General features: G+C 45.7%; 1 protein-coding gene across 1 annotated transcript in view; it reads right to left on the bottom strand.

The window, feature by feature from the left end:
* TMEM184B (transmembrane protein 184B) overlaps positions 1 to 7,628 on the bottom strand; it is a 38,965-nt gene extending 31,337 nt beyond the window's left edge. Inside the window, 1 exon segment of the mRNA XM_034776649.1 lies at positions 7,436 to 7,628. The gene's annotated coding sequence lies outside the window, so the exon portion shown is untranslated.
* Positions 7,629 to 18,346: the final 10,718 nt, after the last annotated feature.

Raw genomic sequence — 18,346 nt, 5'->3', positions numbered from 1 at the left:
CAGACAGCACCAGTGGGCCAATCTCAGCCAAACATTCAAGAAAAAGTCCTAGGCCCAACCCCTCCTTCCCAGGGCAACTTGCGCTGTCTGAGTGGCTAGAAGCAATTTAATCTTTCCTGCCAGCCGCAGCACGGCAGACTAGAGAGGTTGCAGATCTGTGAAAAAGTCAAAGATATTGTTTTTCAAGCTGACAGTCACCAATAGATATAGTGATATATTCCAAAGCAATTCTACATCCTCCACTATGCCAGACTTAAGCAATAATAATCCATTTGCTAGCCTCAGAAACTATATACTGGGAAAGGGGGGGGGGGGAGAGAAAAGAGTGGGAGACATTTAAAAAAATATAAGTCCAACATTTTCAAACATGGGTGCCTGATCAGACTCTCTTTGATGTATGCACCTAAACAGGAATTTAAGTGACTAACTTTAGGCAAAAAGAAGAACAGGAGTACTTGTGGCACCTTAGAGACTAACAAATTTATTAGAGCATAAGCTTTCGTGGACTACAGCCCACTTCTTCGGATGCAAGAAGTGGGCTGTAGTCCACGAAAGCTTATGCTCTAATAAATTTGTTAGTCTCTAAGGTGCCACAAGTACTCCTGTTCTTTTTGCGGATACAGACTAACACGGCTGCTACTCTGAAACCTAACTTTAGGTAGTCACATTTGAAAATTTCAGCCTAAAATTCCATATAAAGTTATTGCCATTTATAGTCTGAGCGAATGTAGCAGGGCAGGTGGCCACAAGTCTAAACAACTCTCACAATTAGCATTAACTAATACCCTTGTTGACAAAGGTATATATAGAGTCAACAAGGACTGGATGAGCCACGGAGTCAGAAACACCTGCCTCGTCTGTCATAGGAGATGGTTCACCCAGAGCCACTGGAGGTATACTGGCTGGGGGCAACATGGGCGCAGCTTACATTACTGCTGCCCGTGCTGTAGATAAACAGACAACTGCTACTGTCGACTCTTGAGCAATCAACTCAGCAGCTTCCAATAGTGCTAATTTCATGTTTTTAAAACCCCACAAGTGGCGTGGGGGGCATCAGTCCTTAGGATGTTGGTCAGCCCCTTCTCCTTCTTAAGGCTTTACTGCAACTCTAGACAACACACTGTAATTATTCATTCATTTCTAAACTGTGGAGACTGCCCTTTGCCACCAAATCCAGGTGGGGATGCTATAACCACAACATCCCCAGGAGGAGGCGAGTCTCTAGCTTGGAATCAGGAAGGCAAGACAATGACCCCATCACTCCCTGCTCTTGGCCACCCTCTATTATACAGCAGTTCCTACTGGCTGATCATAGAAAGGGACCCTGAGAGGTCATCTATTCCACCTTCCCCCGTCTCACCCCCACATGCTGAGGCAGGACCAAGTAAACCTAGACCATCCCTTACAGGTGTTTGTCTAACCTGTTCTTAAAAACCTCCAGTGACGAAGATTCCACAACCTCCCTTGGTAACCTCTTCCAGTACTTGCCTATCCTTATAGTTGGAAAGTTTTTCCTAATATTTAACCTACCTCTCCCTTATTGCCAGGGTGGACTGATTTAAATCACCAAGAGGCAAGCCTCAAGTTAAAATAAATTTTAATAAACTTTTCCATTTGTACTCATTTTCTAAGAAAGGTGCATTTCATTGGTTGATATAACCATTAAAACATTTGATTTACACTAAATAGAGCCTTTTAACTAGATTTTGTAGATCTGTTTGCTATGTCGAAGGGTTAACTATATATAATTGCTTAAATAAATGTGTAGTTTTAATATTTTCAGATTTTTATTAATGGTACATTTTAGTATGTTAGAAAATAGTGAATGATACATTGCTTATTTACTAGATAACTTTTGCTCATGATTTGTGTCAAGCTGCATTAGGAAGGTAACTGGAATTTAATTAAATATTATATGTTACAGTATTTAATTTGTTTATTTTTATTAAATGAAACAACCTTAAATGTTTTAGATACATACACTTCTCTTATCAAAAGATGTTCCACATTTACCAATAAATGATTTATTAAAGGAACGGAGGGATTAACTGCAGTCTGTGAATTAAACTGATTATTCCAGGTCTCATCATGGAAGAATTTTCATAGAAACTGACTGGAGTTTAAGTTTCTACTTGCCTATGTCTCTTGAAAATGAGACAGTCTCCTAAATTACTTAGGCTATCCTGCAAACTTTTAAAACTAAGAGATCTCATTCCCTCCCTCCTCATTTTTATTCATTTTAAACAGGTCTACTTTTAAAACAGAAAAAATTATAATTTAAACAATAAAAAAATCTGATTTAAATAAAAAGATTGATTTTTATCCACTCCGATGAATATTAAGCCAACTGTTCCTAGTAATACCTTCTGTGGATATGAAGAACAACTTATCCGGTCCTTTTTATAACAGCTTTTAACATATTTGAAGACTTATCAGGTTCCCCCCCTCCCTCAGCCTTCTTTTCAAGACTGAATGTGTCCAGTTTTTCTAACCTTTCTTCATAGATCAGGTTTTCTAAACCTTTTATTATTTTTGTTGCTCTCCTCTGAATTCTCTGCAATTTGCTCACATCTTTCCTAAAGTGTGGCGTTCAGAACTGGACACAGTACTCCACTGAGGCCTACCAGTGCCAAGCAGAGTGGGACAACTACCTTCCATGTCTTACATACCACACTCCTGATCCCTCACATATTGCTGCTGTCACTGCTCAGTGACAACCTTGAGTGGGAGGATGGGGAGAGGAAGGGAGAATAAAAATCCAGCACCACCTATTGTGTGGCTTAAAGAACATTTGATGCTGCAGGCAGAATGTGTTAGTTATTCCCCCTTTCAAGTTTACTGTAAATTATGCACCTCAGGGGTTATAAAGGCATTGTCATGCCCAGCTGCAGTGAGGTTCTCAGGGACTTGTCCGCACAATGCATCATCCCTGGATACAGGTTGCTCCGTTGCCTACTCAGCCACTTCACTTGCACTATAACAAAGAGCAAACAAACAAAAACACCCTGTTGGTTTTTACATCCAGAGAGACCAAACAAGATCTTCTCCATGAACCTCATCCCAACTGATACTGGTGGGTGTTCTGAAACACTGCTCACTTTTCAGAAGTCCCACTATCATTGCTTAAACTGACTGAGTTCATGCTGCAATGACCTTCAGGGGGTGGAACATGCAGCATCTAGATACGGGCCTCAATCTCTCCCTCCCCATTTTTAGACTATAACTGGAAAAGCTTTACTAAGTGATGGTTTTTAGTCACAACTGCTGTTATGTTTTAATGGCTATTTTAGCTAAATATTTTGTTTAAACTATGTTATGACTATAATCAGTTTCAGATTACTTTAACCAAGTCCCAAGTGCTTTGGCAGGAAGCTGCTCTTCCAGCACAGGGGTCATGAGAGAAGAAAGAGATGAGATGTAGCACCTAAAGTCAACAGAAAAGGTAAAACTGATGGGTGGACAAGACAGCCGAACACTGCTCCCTAGAACACCCAGACCTTCAAGAGGCTGATATCAGAGTGCAGTCACTATAGCCCTCAAAAGGCAAAGAGGCTTTAGTTTCTAAACCTCCATGTACAATTACACACAGAAGCTTCATTACAAGATTAGTCAGTGGTGTTCATATGCACAAGGAAGCTTCTATAACAGGGGTGGCCAAACTGTGGCTCCCAAGACACATGCAACTCTTTTACTGTTAAAATGCAGCTCACGGAGCTCCCCATATCCCCCACATTCTCCACCTACCAGATGGGGGAGGGGGAGCTTGGGACCTCTGCTTTGCAGCAGGATGCTGGGGTAGGGGCCTCTGCCCACCAGGGAGGGGGGGGTCTCAGGGCTTCTGCCCCACAGGGCTTGGGGCTTCAGCAGGAGCAGGGCTGAAGCCCTGAGTCCCATCAGGCGCCTCCCATGGGGCTGAAGCTCCGAGCCTCAGCAGATGCACCTCGGGTTTCGAACTTCTGAAGACTGTTGTATGCAGCTCAAAGGCTCAGTAAGTTTGGCCACCCCATTCTATAGCATAGCAGCAAAGTACAGTTACTCAGTGAGGTGATGCTATATAATCCATTCTTGCACAGACCAACTTGAAGCCTCAGACAAGAGAAATATGTAGTTGTAGTGCTTCATAGCCTCAGGTTCCTCAGTGATATGGAACATTCATAGAACAGTCAGAAAAGAGCTGAAGGGTGGCGGGAGTGGAAAAGCAGCATTCATATTTCACTTTTTTAAAGGTCTTCTTTATACCACTTTTCCTGGTGAGGGTCACAGCAACAGCATGGAGAGTAGGAAGGAACAGACCTCCCTTACATCCGCAACAGGTTCCAGCTCCTCCTAGGGGATTCCCAAGTGTTCCCAGGCCAGCCTCGGGGCCTTCTCCCAGTGGGACATGCCCGGTAGAGTTCCAAAGGAAGCCTCCTTATCAGGTGCCAGAACCACCTCAGCTGGCTCCTCTCAAGCTGGAGGAGTCCCGGCTCTACTCCAGGCTCTCTCGAATAGCCGAGCCCCTCACCCTGTCTCGGAGAATAAGCCCAGCCACCCTGTGGAGAAACCTCATTTCCACCGTTTGTACCTGCAATCTCATCCTTTTGGTCATTACCAAAAGTTCATGACCATAGGTGAGGATGGGGACATAGATCGGCCTGTAAACACAGAGCTTCGACTGAGAGCTCCCACTTCACCACCACAGATCGGTACAGCGCCTGCATCATTGCTGCCACTGCACCAATCCGCCAGTCAATCTCCCGCTTCCTCGTGAACAAGACCTCTAGATACTTGAACTATTCCACTAAGGGCACCAGCTCAACACTCACCTGGAGAGAACAGTCCACTTTCTTCCGGGAGAGGATCAAGACCTCTGACTTGGAGGTACTGATTCTCATTCCAGCGGCTTCACATTCAGCAGTTAAACGTCCTAACTTTAAGTGAAACAGATTCCTTAAAAAAAAACCCGGAAAAGGCCTATTGTCAGTAAGCCATTGTATGTCAAGTGACACTGTGTTAGGCTCTTTCAAAACTTGTGAGCAGCGAGAGCCAATGGGTTGAAACGGGGAGCTGGACCCAGCCCTGCGGGACAGGAGCTGCTATTGTGGGTGAGTGCAGGCAGGAAGCCTCTGCCAAAAAATATTTTCACAAGCTGCATATGGAAACTGGAGTAGATCAAAGCGCACTAGAGAACATTCAGAGTTCAGCAGCAGGGTTCATGCAGTCAGTCAGTGCATGGCAGGCCAGCATGAAGTAGATTTACACCCCAGCTTGCCATGCACTAACTGTTCAGATAGACAAGCCCTTACCCTGCTGTACGTTAGTTCCCCCATCTGTAAAATGGGGATAAACAAGACTGGTTAGAGGGAGTATTTAGACTGTATACTCTTCTGGGCAGGGACTCTCTCTCTTGCTATGTGTTTGTGCAGCACCTCGCACAGTGGGATCCTGAACTATGCTAGCGCTAAATACCAATAAAAATGCTAAATAAAATTCATTTATCCTACCAGCTATTTCTGTCACTAGCAAGAGCTTTGTGACTTCCTTTGAACTGCGGGGAATAGAAACAGACACCTCTACTAAGAGGAGCATGCAGGTAAAGAAAGGGGCCCATCTCCATATCCATCAGTGTGAATATAAACTATTTAAAATGAAGACATGAAATGAAAGAAGAATAAGACCCCCCAATCACAGAACTCAAAAGGCCATTGGTTGAAGACTAGCATAGCTAGTAAAGTGCTTTACTAAACCAACAAAGTAGAACTGGGTGGAGAAAAGTAATTCCATTTCACAGAGGACTGGTATCTTGAAATTTAGTTTCATTCTGATTAGGAACCAAAAATTTCAAAATTCTCTGCAAAAGGGAAAGAAGTCCCAGCCCTGTAGCAGTCTGCGTGGCAGGCAGCTCCAGCAGCTCCAATAGACCCTGGAAAGCCCAGGCTCCCCACACTCCTAGGCGGGTTGCAGAGTAGCTGGACAGGCCGACTGGTAGAAAATTTGGTGAAACTGAACAGTCTCCACAGAGTGTTTTGATTTTTCCAGCCAGCTCCACACACATCATTTTCATTACTCCTCTCTGAGTCCCCTCTATTTTTACTGTGTCCTTTTGTTAGTATTCCATATGATCACATATATGGATTTATACCAGCACTACATTTCAAATGTTTTCCTTAGTTATCCCAGCTCCCCTTCTTCCCACCCAGTTTTGCTTCATGCATACTAGAAGTTTTTATGGAGCTGTCCACAATGCTCAGCTCCTTTTCCCGAGTTACAGTTAACCCATGAGTTTTTCAAATTATTCCTTCCCAAGTACATCACCTTGCATCTACCAGCACTGAATTTCATCTTACATAGAAACCAAAGTCTAAGAACATAGTAGTGCTCCACTAGATTGGTTAATTTCAACAGGAGTACCATTACCATAGGGTCATACTACTGTTTCTCTTGCTGCATGCTAAAGATCAGACAGCACACATACAACACATTCTTCAGTGTTTGTCACATTGTATATCACCCCCATATGCCACAAGCACATCTCACACTGTATAGTGTGCATTACATAAGCTACATACACACACACTGCACATACACAGCCCCCTTATTGTTCTAAATACACACCTAAATCTACAACTCAGACAAACATATACCTAATAATACAGTTTACATCGTTTTCCACAGACCACTCAGCATTGTCATGTCACACTGCTCCGTACCTCTATATACCACTCAGTGCAGTTCAGAACCAAGCTGTGCCACACAGCACCATGCTATGTAATTCAGTGTCACCCTGCACCATGCCACGGGTCACCCCACGAGCCAATCGCTACCACTCAGGGCCAACCCAGTACCACACACACACACTGTGCCAGCCAGCATCCCTAGTATCCAGCATCACATTTTGCAACTCGGCACCCTGTGCCATACCAATCAGTACCACACTGTACACTCCAGCACCACACCACACCGCCTAGCACCTTAGTATCCAGCATCACATCATACCACAGAGCACCACTTCACATGTACCATTCTGTACCATGCCATCCTGCACCATACTATCCAGCATCACATCATGCCACCCAGCACCATGCCAATCAGTACTATACAGACCACACCATGCTATGCCACCCAGCACCACTGCACTGTGCCAATCAGTACCACACTGTACTCCCCAGCAGCTTACTAGCCAGCACCATATTGTGCCACGCAACACCACTCTACACCGTGCCAATAAGTACCATGCCGCAGAGCCCAGCACCACATCAATCAGTATTATACTATAGTGCCCAGTACCGTGCTATCCAGTGCCATATTGTGCCAACCAGCACCACTCAGCACCAGGCCACTCAATGCCAACCACTGCCACTGCTCTGTGCCAGCCAGCGCCACCGTGCCGTGCCATACCAGCACCACCGCTCTGTGCCTGCCCGCGTCGCGTCCCGCCTGCAGCGCCCAGTCTCACCGTGCGGCGGGGCCGGGCTCTCCCCGGAGCCGCCTCTCCCCCCGGGGCCGCTCTGTCCCGCTCGCTCAGGGGAGGGGAGGGGCCCTCAGGAGCCCATGCCGCGGCCGCGCGCCCCTGGTGGGTCCCCGGCTGCCCGGCCGCTCCTGGCGCTGCCCGGTGCCTGTGCCGCGATCCGGGGAAGGTGGGAGCCGGGTCTCTCGGGGAGGCAACGCGGCGCAAGCGCAGAGAGAGCGCGAGGTCCCGCCCAGCCCGGGAGGAGGAGCGAAAGGATGACATAACCAGCGCGCTCTTAAAGGGGCAGCGCCTCTTTCCCTCGCTCTCTTCCCCACATCCCCACCCAGGGGCTCTTAAAGGGGCAGCGCCCTCTTCCCCTGCACTATCCCGCTGCAACACCCAGCTGGCGGGAGCAGCAGCAGCTGTGTGAGGTTGGGGTAGGGGGACCAGACAGCAAATGTGAAAAATCGGGATGGGGGTGCAGGGTAATAGGAGCCTATATAAGAAAAAGACCCAAAAATCAGGACTGTCCCTACAAAATCGGGACATCTGGTCACCCTAGGTTGGGCGTGCTCTGCCAGGGTCCCTTATAAATGGGGCCCCTGCCTTCCCTGATGATGGTGAAACAGCGGCAGGAAGGGTTTGTGTTCACACTCACAGGACGAGGGAGGGAATCCACCTTCTTTATTTAGTGCAGCGTTTAACCCAGACCCATGAGCAGCTGGGCCGGGTCACCCTTACCCTGCCACCCAGGAGAGCCTCACACTGCTTTGCTGCTGTAGCTCCCACCAGGGCTCCTCACAGGCTGCAGGTCACACCCTGAGCCTCCCAAAACAGCCACAGCGCTGGTCCAGCTGGGGTTGCCAACCTTCTAATTCCAGAAAACCAAACAACCTTGCCCTGCCCACTGCCCCACCTCCTCCCTGAGGCCCCACCCCTGACTGAGGCCCCCCTGCATTCCCCCTCCCTCAGTTGCTTGCTTTCTCCCACCCTCTCTCACGTGCTCATTTTCACCTCAATGAATATTATTATTTTTGAAAAATGTATTATGCTAAGTTCAGGTTTTGTTTCTAAGACTAACATCTGTTAGTCTTAAAGTGCCACAGGACCCTCTGTTGCTTTTTACAGATCCAGACTAACACGGCTACCCCTCTGATACCAGTTTTATTTGTTACAGGATGCTAGAGCAGTCAGCAAAATAGTCAAAAACAGTAATTAAAAAAAAATCACACAGGTTTTATGATTCTTTCCTTCCCTTCTTCCCATTTTTTGTAACCAGCTCCATGTTTTTTGTTCACTAAAGTTATTGTAATTGTACACGTGGAATTAGGACTACACATTATCACAGCTGCAATGGGTTTATTAAAGACCCACTGCCAAAGCCCAAATACAAATCCACAGAGCACAACTATAGCAACACACACTTGTCCACATCCCTCTCAAAATAAATCTGTAGAAACTGACTCCCCCACCTACATGCTGATAGATGCATACACACGTATTCGTGTGTATGCATCTAAGCATGCACTAACACACATACTTCCACATTATTTATTATTACAGTTGTTGTTTAGTGCCTAGAGACCCCAACTACGATCAGGGCTCCACATCAAGAGGGAGAGTTTACAACAAAGAGTTTATAATGTGACTAGACAAAGGTGGGGAGAAATGTAGGCTACATTGGCTCTTCTGCAATTACTAGTCAGCAACATTCACTTTTTAAGAAATAATACATTTCTTTTAGCATTCCCTTCTCTTTTAAAAACTTGTTATGAAATGAATACACACATTTTATGTCATCAATTTTTTTGTGTGCAAGCCAGCAAAAGGAATAAATGTCAGAGTGAAGCTGCAACTTTTATTCACAGAGGTATACACACATACACCTCCCTACACAAAGAGAGACAGTCTTTTATCAGGGCTGTCCCTAGCCATTTGGGGGGGCTGCAGGGGTCCCAGGCCCCCTCTCCCCCCACAGTTGGGGAGACAGGAGCTATGGGGGGGGCAACATTTAGGGGCCCCACAGGCCCAGAGGATTAGAGGGGATCCAGGAGCAGCCTGCTCCGCTTCCCTCACCCCAGCCCCAGCCGTGTCGCTCTGGGGAGGGGACTTGGGGGAAGGAATCCCCCATACTCACCAGCAGTGGCGGGAAGTGGAACAGCCCGGCCCCAGCCCACTCTACTCCGTCAGCTCCCAGCTGTGGCACTCCGCTTCCTGGCGCCAGGGAGAGCCAGGAGCGTTCCTTTCCCTAACCCAAGTGACATGGCTGGGGCCGGGGCAAGGGAAGCGGAGCGGACTGGGGCCGCGGCTCTCTGCTTCCTGCCACCAGTGAGTGCAGGGGGTGATCCTTTCCCCTTGCTCACAGGTGGGGGGAAGTGGAGCGCTGCTGCTGGGAGCTGGCAGAGTAGAGCGGGCTGAGGCCGGGTTGCTCCACTTCCCGCCCCTGCCGGTGAGTGTGGGGTTGCTGGGGAAGAGGCGGAATGGGGGCAGGTCGGGGGCGGAGCAGGTGGGAAGGGTAAGAGGCAGAGCAGAGGGAGTTGTCCAGGGACCCACACCCCCTAGGGATGGCCCTTGACCTTGCGGGGGGGGAGGGGCGGCAGAGGGATAGGGCTGGTCACCAGGGCTGGTGCTGCTGCGTATGCAGCACACAGCTGCCTAGTTTTCAGAGTAACAGCCGTGTTAGTCTGTATCCGCAAAAAGAAGAACAGGAGTACTTGTGGCACCTTAGAGACTAACAAATTTATTAGAGCATAAGCTTTCGTGGACTACAGCCCACTTCTTCGGATGCATATAGAATGGAACATATATTGAGGAGATATATATACACACATACAGAGAGCATAAACAGGTGGGAGTTGTCTTACCAACTCTGAGAGGCCAATTAATTAAGAGAAAAAAAAACTTTTGAAGTGATAATCAAGCTAGCCCAGTACAGACAGTTTGATAAGAAGTGTGAGAATACTTACAAGGGGAGATAGAGTCAATGTTTGTAATGGCTCAGCCATTCCCAGTCCTTATTCAAACCGGAGTTGATTGTGTCTAGTTTGCATATCAATTCTAGCTCAGCAGTCTCTCGTTGGAGTCTGTTTTTGAAGTTTTTCTGTTGTAATATAGCCACCCGCAGGTCTGTCACTGAATGACCAGACAGGTTAAAGTGTTCTCCCACTGGTTTTTGAGTATTTTGATTCCTGATGTCAGATTTGTGTCCATTAATTCTTTTGCGTAGAGATTTGGTGCCCCAAGTTTCATGGTGCCCTATGCAGCTGCATATGCCTAAGGATGGCCCTGTCTCTTACACACATACAATACATGTATGCACACACTTGCCTGCACAGAGACTTTTTCATACACTTTTCCAGGGGTTGCCTACATCACCCAGCCAGGAAGGGAGGAGGGGTGGGCTGGAGGGGATGGGTGCAGAGGTATGAGGGAGAGTGCTGTAAGGGGTACAGGGCTGGGATGTGTAGGTGTGGGGGGCAGGATGGGATGGATACAGTGATGGGGGATGGAGAGGGCAGGGGGTGGGACAGCAAGGGATGCACTGAGAGGAATGGAGGAGCTGGGGGGTTGGGATGGGGAGGGATGCAATGACAGGGGGTTGGGACAGGGAGGGATGCAGTGAGGGGGATGGGGGTGCAGCTCCATTCCCAGCACTTAGAGACGGGGATATACATACTTCCAACTCCTGGGTGCCGGCAATGGGGTAACAGACCGTGGTTCACAGCAGGGCACGCCCTGCAGCTTGAGCCCAGCCACATGAGGAGCGCGAGAAGAAGGCCGGGCAGCAGTGGGAGATGCACGTGCTCGTGACCTCTCACTAGCCACCTGCTGAGCGCTCGCGAGTGGTGCTAGTTCCTCCCCTGCCCTGACCCAGACAATGGGAGCAGCGCCTGAAGGCAAGGCAGCATGCGGCCCCCCCTGGCAGCCCCTAAGGCTAGGAGCCAGACATGCTGGCTGCTTCTGGACCTGGGAGCCGTGGCATGGCGCTAGTAGGGAGCCTGCCAGTCCCGCTGTGGTGCTGCGAACTGGACATTCAATGGCCCGGTCAGCGGTGCTGACCAGAGCAGTCAGGATTCCTTTTCAACTGGGTGTTCCAGACCAAAACCAGACACCTGGTCACCCTAGGTCCAGCAGCCCAGATCCCAACAGCCTATCTGCAAACCACCAGTCACATACTGGTTACCAGCCACCTTGGTTACTACTTGCAGGATTATTTCAACGTACTCCCACTACTGGATTTTCCCCAGCCCTCTCCTGGACAGTCTGGATATATTAGGTCTGTTACCCCTAATGGAGTTACCCACACTGTTCACAACACTGGATTAACTTTGATTAAAGACTAAAACACGTATATTTATCTACAAAGAAACAGATTTTAAGTGAGTACAAAAAATAAGGAATTAAGAATCAGAAATGGTTACAAGAGAAAAAGAGAGAGTTAAGTGCTAAAAATAAACTAGACTTTTTCAAGATAAAATTTCTACCACAGATTTCCAGCAATATTACTGACCAAGTTTCAGCTGCCATAGTCCATATTCTTCTTAGGTAAAGGAAAGAGAGATATGGCTAGGGAGACATAACTGGGGGTGTTTTACCCCCCATTTAACTTCGAATGTGTCACCCTTAAAATGCATTTTTCTGAGGGTTACCCCTAGATAAAGTTCATTCCTGCTATGGGGCTAGAGACCAGGAGTCAGGCAATGAAAGAGATTCCATGCTGCTGTTTGCAAAGATACAGATCTGTTTGTTGCTGCCCCCCTTCCTTGCCAACGACTGACCATTTGATAGGTGATTGCACATCAGCTTCGATGACAGCTGGCTAGAGGCACCAGCTTGTCATTTGTCTCTGCAAAACAGGTTTACCCCCTCCCCAGACTTGTCTGGTAAACTGAAATCATGACTGAAGTGTGTTTATATCCATAACTTTACACATAGTGCTGCCACATACATTTCACCAGGATATTATTAACCAGCAAGTTATTAGTCTTCAGAGGATACCTCTCACAGCATATTTTCTACAACAATTACAATGGTATATAGAGTGTGAATATAGGGGTGAATTGGCTCACATTTAGGAAAATAATGAGTGTAGGAGGTGGGCTGGGCTGTTTTTTCCTGGAGCACCTGTGGATATTCCCCCCAAAATGTGCCGTAGGACCCCTCACTCCATCCCAGAGGGGCTGAGCCTTTGACAGCTTCCTTCCCTCACACTGTTAGTTACTACCATTAAATGAGTTTCCAAAAAAACATTACTGAGATCTCCTGGTAATGCTCCACACGTAAAGGCAAAGAGGCCTTCCTCAGCCATTGCATGTCAAGCTGCACAGGATGCAGAGAGAGGAAACATTAGAACTGAGAATCCATTTACCATACCTTGGCTTTCTTTGCTGCTACCCATTGGCTGCCTCCATCAACAGATACTGCTGCCTACTTATTATTTACAATGTGAAAATGGAAACAGGTGTTCACATGGCACTGTTGTACCTGGCGTTGCAAGGTATTTACATGCCAGATGCGCTAAGAGTCACGTGTCCCTTCATGCTTCAATCACCGTTCCAGAGGACGTGTTAATGCTTGTAACAGTCCAAAGCAGTGCAGACCGATGCATGTTCATTTTCATCATCTGAGTCAGATGCCACCAGCAGAAGGTTGGTTTAGTTTTTTGGTGGTCTGGGTTCTGTAGTTTCCACATCTGCGTGTTGTTCTGTTAAGACTTCTGAAAGCATGCTCCATACCTCGTCCCTCTCAGATTTTGGATGGCACTTCAGATTCTTAAATCTTGGGTGGACTGCTGTAGCTATTTTTAAGATCTCTCATATTGGTACCCTCTTTGTGTTTTGTCAAATCTGCAGTGAAAGTGTTCTTAAAACGAACAACAACATGTGCTGGGTCATCATCTGAGATTGCTAGAACGTTAAATATATGGCAGAATGTGGCTAAAACAGAGCAGGAGACATACAATTCTCTCCCAAGATGTTCAGTCATAAAATTAATTCATGCATTTTTTTTTTTAACAAGTATCATCAGCATGGAAGCATGTCCTCTGGAATGGTGGCTGAAGCATGAAGGGGCATACGAATGTTTAGCATATCTGGCACATAAATACCTTGAAATGCCAGCTACAAAAGTGCCATGCGAATGCCTGTTCTCACTTTCAGGTGACATTGTAAACAAGAAATGGGCAGCATTATCTCCTGCAAATGTAAACAAACTTGTTTGTCTGAGCAATTGGCTGAACAAGAAGTAGGACTGAGTGGACTTGTAGGCTCTAAAGTTTTACATTGTTTTGGTTTTGAGTGCAGTTACTTTTTGTACATAATTCTACATTTGTAAATTCAACTTTCATGACAGAGATTGCCCTACAGTGCTTGTATTAGGTGAATTGAAAAATACTATTTCTTTTGGGTTTTTTACAGTGCAAATATTTGTAATAAAAATAAACGAAGTGAGCACTGTACACTTTGTATTCTGTGTTGTAACTGAAATCAATACATTTGAAAATGTAAAAAACATCCAAAATATTTAAACAAACAGTATTCTATTATTAACAACGCGATTAATCGAGATTAATTTTTTAAAAATCGCTTGACAGCCCTAATTTAGATGCATGTTAATACAAAAATGCCAAGAATTTCAAGCAGTCTGACTAAGGTTCCCTATCTCTCATCATAGCTGTTTTAACTCTTAAGATATCATTACAGTACTTCTGTCAAGTTAATCGTCCAGCCTAACCAGGACCTGAATTTCTAATATAAAACAAGCAATTGATAAATTAAAAACCTTCTAATTTCTATATTTCATAAAGTACAAGCCAAACTTTTTGTATGTTTTATCTTTAAAGAGGCAGTGCCCCCTCATGCCCTGGGCATCCAGATGACCGCCATTGCTGCTTAAGAGGGACATCCCCCTAATTACTCCCTGCATCCAGATGTCACCAGTGGCTTCACTATAAAAGGAAGTTACCCCAATACACCCTCTCTCTCCAGAATCAACCCAGCTATTATTTGACTACACCTTGGTACCTCTCTCCCTGCAAAAGCAGGCAGCCACTACTTAAAGAGACAGTTCACCACTTCCTATTTTAAAAGGTACCCTTCATAATCCATTCAGCAGTAAACAGCTGCTTCTTAAAAGGATAGCATACCCTTCCCAAGACTACAATACACAAAATACCTCTAGAGCTATTTTATCCAAACTTGTCCAGATATATCCACCATCCTCCACTCACTGAAAGTTTGGTCCCTTGTCTATTTCTGTTCATATCTCTCCCTTTGACATAAAGTATTTTGAGATACACCAACCCTGTACAATATATATATATATATATATATATAAATATAAAAAACAGCGGTTTCTCAAGAGACAATACGTTCCCCACTAACCAAATACTCCCCCCAATCCATGCACATAACTAGCTGATCTTTAAGAAGACAGTGCACACACCTATATCTATCTATAATTTTTTCATATTCACCAACCAGAGAAGGAACGTACAAGGAATACCTAAGAGAAACTCAGCCATGCTGAACACAGAGCAAGAATGCAGCAGTCTCCCAAACACTACAGCATCAAAGGCAGAGGGAACAAGCAGAGCACAAGCTGCTGGGCCTGCAGATTTTGGGAGGGGAATATTTAGCTCCATGGTCTGAAATCAGCATTGGTTATAGCATGTGCAACTGAGTGAAGCATCACCTAGATGACGGATTCTTTTGAGATGTGTGTGTTTTAATGTCTAGAAAGCATGTAAAGTGTTTTGGGATTCTCCAGAAAGAGATTGGATTTCCAATACCTCGTGCCCAAGCTCTTAGCATATAGATCCTCCCTTTTCCCGCCTCACCCCATCTGACAAAGATTTAATTCCAGAATAATCCAGCAGAATACCTACTGCTGGATTACTGGGATAGCACAGGCATCAAAATACACATACATGAAGGATGTGACTGTGTATGCAATTTCTATAAAGGATGTAAATGGTGTGTGTGTGTGTGTGCAAACACACACACACACACACACTTCAGATGCTCTTTACACATATCATCAAGTAATAGAATTACTTCATGGAACTTCTTAGTAGCCTATAATAAACCCGTGGAACTCACCACCACATGAAATTATTGAAGTAAGATTCTAACAAGGATTAGTTGTTTCTTTGACTAAGAATAGCATTGGCAATGACACATGCCAGGATAGCAATTACAAAGGCTATTAATCCACCCATTCCATGGCATACACTGATGAGCAGCTCATGTCAGGAAGACACTCACCTCCTCCACTTCAGCAATATGACATTGCCCTTTTAGGTGTGTTGAAACTGGAAGTAATTTTCCTCTGAAGCAGTCTGCATTGTCATTGTTAGAGACAGGCCAGCGGACTAGAAAGATCATTGGTTTGGTCTCATGTGGTGTTCCCTATGTTCCTAATAAAATTTAAAAGCTTATTAAAGCTAATGTTTAAAATCAAGTTTACACAAGTTAAGAAGGAAGGTACTATACATCTGGGGTCAGGTTTGAGCTATCAGAGATTACAAGTATCGGTTACAAGGTTCACAAGATACATACATAGTACATAACCAGCATAGACCCAGCTTGGAGTGTGGGAGTTTTTTTACTACACAAATCGGAGACAATTTGCCTATCTCACCATCTTAGCCTTCCCCTGCCACCTTCAATTGTTTTTAACCTTTATTCTTTTTCTCTTTATCGCTTCCTGGCTCTTTGAGCTGTGGTCCAAGTGTTGTATTAAGGCTGCCTCACCACTCAGCCATGCCCTCTCTGATTTCCCTGCACACATGAATTTTTAGTTAGAAATAGTACGTCTTCCCTTCCTGTTTGCTGGAGGACCTAAATTGTGATGAGGCTGCAACGCGAACCACAGCTCTCTTGCACTACAACCAAAGACTCAGCATCCACTCAGCCCTCAGATAGGAGAGTGGCAGCTCCACCCCAGGGGCAGCCTTGGGCCAAACCACTGTTTTCATCCTCCAAGGATCTGACCATGGTCCTTCCAGCAAAGAGAGGGATACAAGAACCCCACTGTGGAATCCTACATCTGTACAGAACCAGTAAGAGAAAACATTTCTTTCTTTGCACTTCACCTTTGACACTTTCCGCAAGTTCCACTAACAGAGAGAGCCAGAAAACCAAACCCAGCCCAGCTGTTCCCTTCCACCAAACGAAAGGGCAAAAGCCAAAGCTGATTAGCTGTGCTTTAATTGCTGGTTAGAGCAAACAAACCCATTTCTAACCTATTCCTCTAACAAGGATGATAGATCCCTAAGCAAATACTGTGGCTGCGTTTATTTGTGATTTTAAATTGCAAATTGGTATGCAATTCAAGGCAGCAGCTGGCCTGCAGCTCCTTACTGTCACAGAGCTCTCTCAGCTCTTTTGTATAGTGGGTGAATTCTATGGACATCTAGGTAATTTTAATTAAACATCTGTAAAATTTACTAACATTTATTACACTGCTCTAAACTTCAGTTACATTAAAAACTGTAACCTCCGAGTGAGACATTCCCATTTGTGTCAGATTAATTCCTCCCATGAGCAGGTGGGAGTGGGCAAATCTGAAAGACAAAGTTACAAGTGAACAGTAGAAAAAGAGGATCCTCCACCCAAGCGATAAAGTATAAACAGATTTTGGGGGGGGGGGGGGGGGAAAGAGTTGCTGGGCCCCAGGACTGGACTAGCAGGAGGTGCTCCACATCAGGACAGAGGTGCAGTGACAGTGCTTTCTGCTGCTGATGCTGCTTTTAGAGACTGGTCCTTGTCACCAGCAAGGCAGAGGTGAACTTTACAGATATAGTCTTATTATCCAAATAATTGTCTGAAAATTGGAAGTGCCCCCCAGAACGGGAATTGTGATTATCCAAACTGTGGCACTGCCCTCTGAGCCATTCAGACAAGATGTACCACCACCACCACAAGTCTAGAGAGTGCTTTTCATCCGTAGATCAAGGGACTTCACTGAGGGAGGCTAGTATCTTTATCCCCACACACCCTGAGTTTACAAGAATAGAGAACATGCAGAAAGGCAGCAGTGGGGGGCTAAGTTATCTCTGAGCCCCCACTGGGCCTTCCACAGGAAACAGACATTAGAAAAGGAAGGAGTCAAGTGTCACTCCATTACCTTAGAAAGCACAGGGAGGGGCGCTACGCAGGTTCCAAAAAACACTTGCGACTCTCCTGATTTTGGGGGTGGGTTCTAACGCTCCCTGGCTACCACGCACAGACGCTGTCGGAGCGAGCTACTAAAATGGCCCAACAAATTATAGGCTTCTAAGTTGAAGGTGCAGCTGTCTTCACACGGCTAACAGATGAAGCTGGAAGGATTCATGAGTTGACAGTCATTTAGTTCCAGTTTTTTTTGTTTTTGTTTTTTAAATCAATTTAAAAAGTTTGATGAGTAGCAGGAAATTGAACTCTCATCTGGTTGTTTATTCAGAATGGTGTAACTGTAGAGTCAGTACTTAGAAATAAAATATTACAAAATTAAAATTGACTCCTGGGCAGGCGAGACAGCGAGAGTGCCACAGGGACCAGATGCAGACATGGAAGAATGAACTTCAAGAGCAGTTAGTCCCACACTTACACCAGGTCCAAATTTGGATCTCAGTTGTCTGGAACTACAACATGGACTTTCCCCTTCCCCATACAGTACATTTTTATTCATTACAACATTTTTCAGGCTGGAGGGAGAAACTGACAGATTATCGACAGCAGGATTTGATTTTGATCGATCAAAGCCTTGACAGAAACAAATCATGTTTAACAGGGGACAAGAGCGTGTACATAAATTCACACGGTGGCGCACGCACGCACACACACACACACACACTTCTCCAGTCCAGGCATCAAAAGACCCCCGAATCATATTTCTCACAGCGCTCCCTACACCAAGGCCACAGCGCTGGCTGCA

The sequence above is a fragment of the Trachemys scripta genome, chromosome 1, assembly GCF_013100865.1.
Source record: "Trachemys scripta elegans isolate TJP31775 chromosome 1, CAS_Tse_1.0, whole genome shotgun sequence".
Taxonomy (NCBI): Eukaryota; Metazoa; Chordata; order Testudines; family Emydidae; genus Trachemys; species Trachemys scripta.
This window is presented reverse-complemented; position numbering and strand designations above follow the sequence as displayed.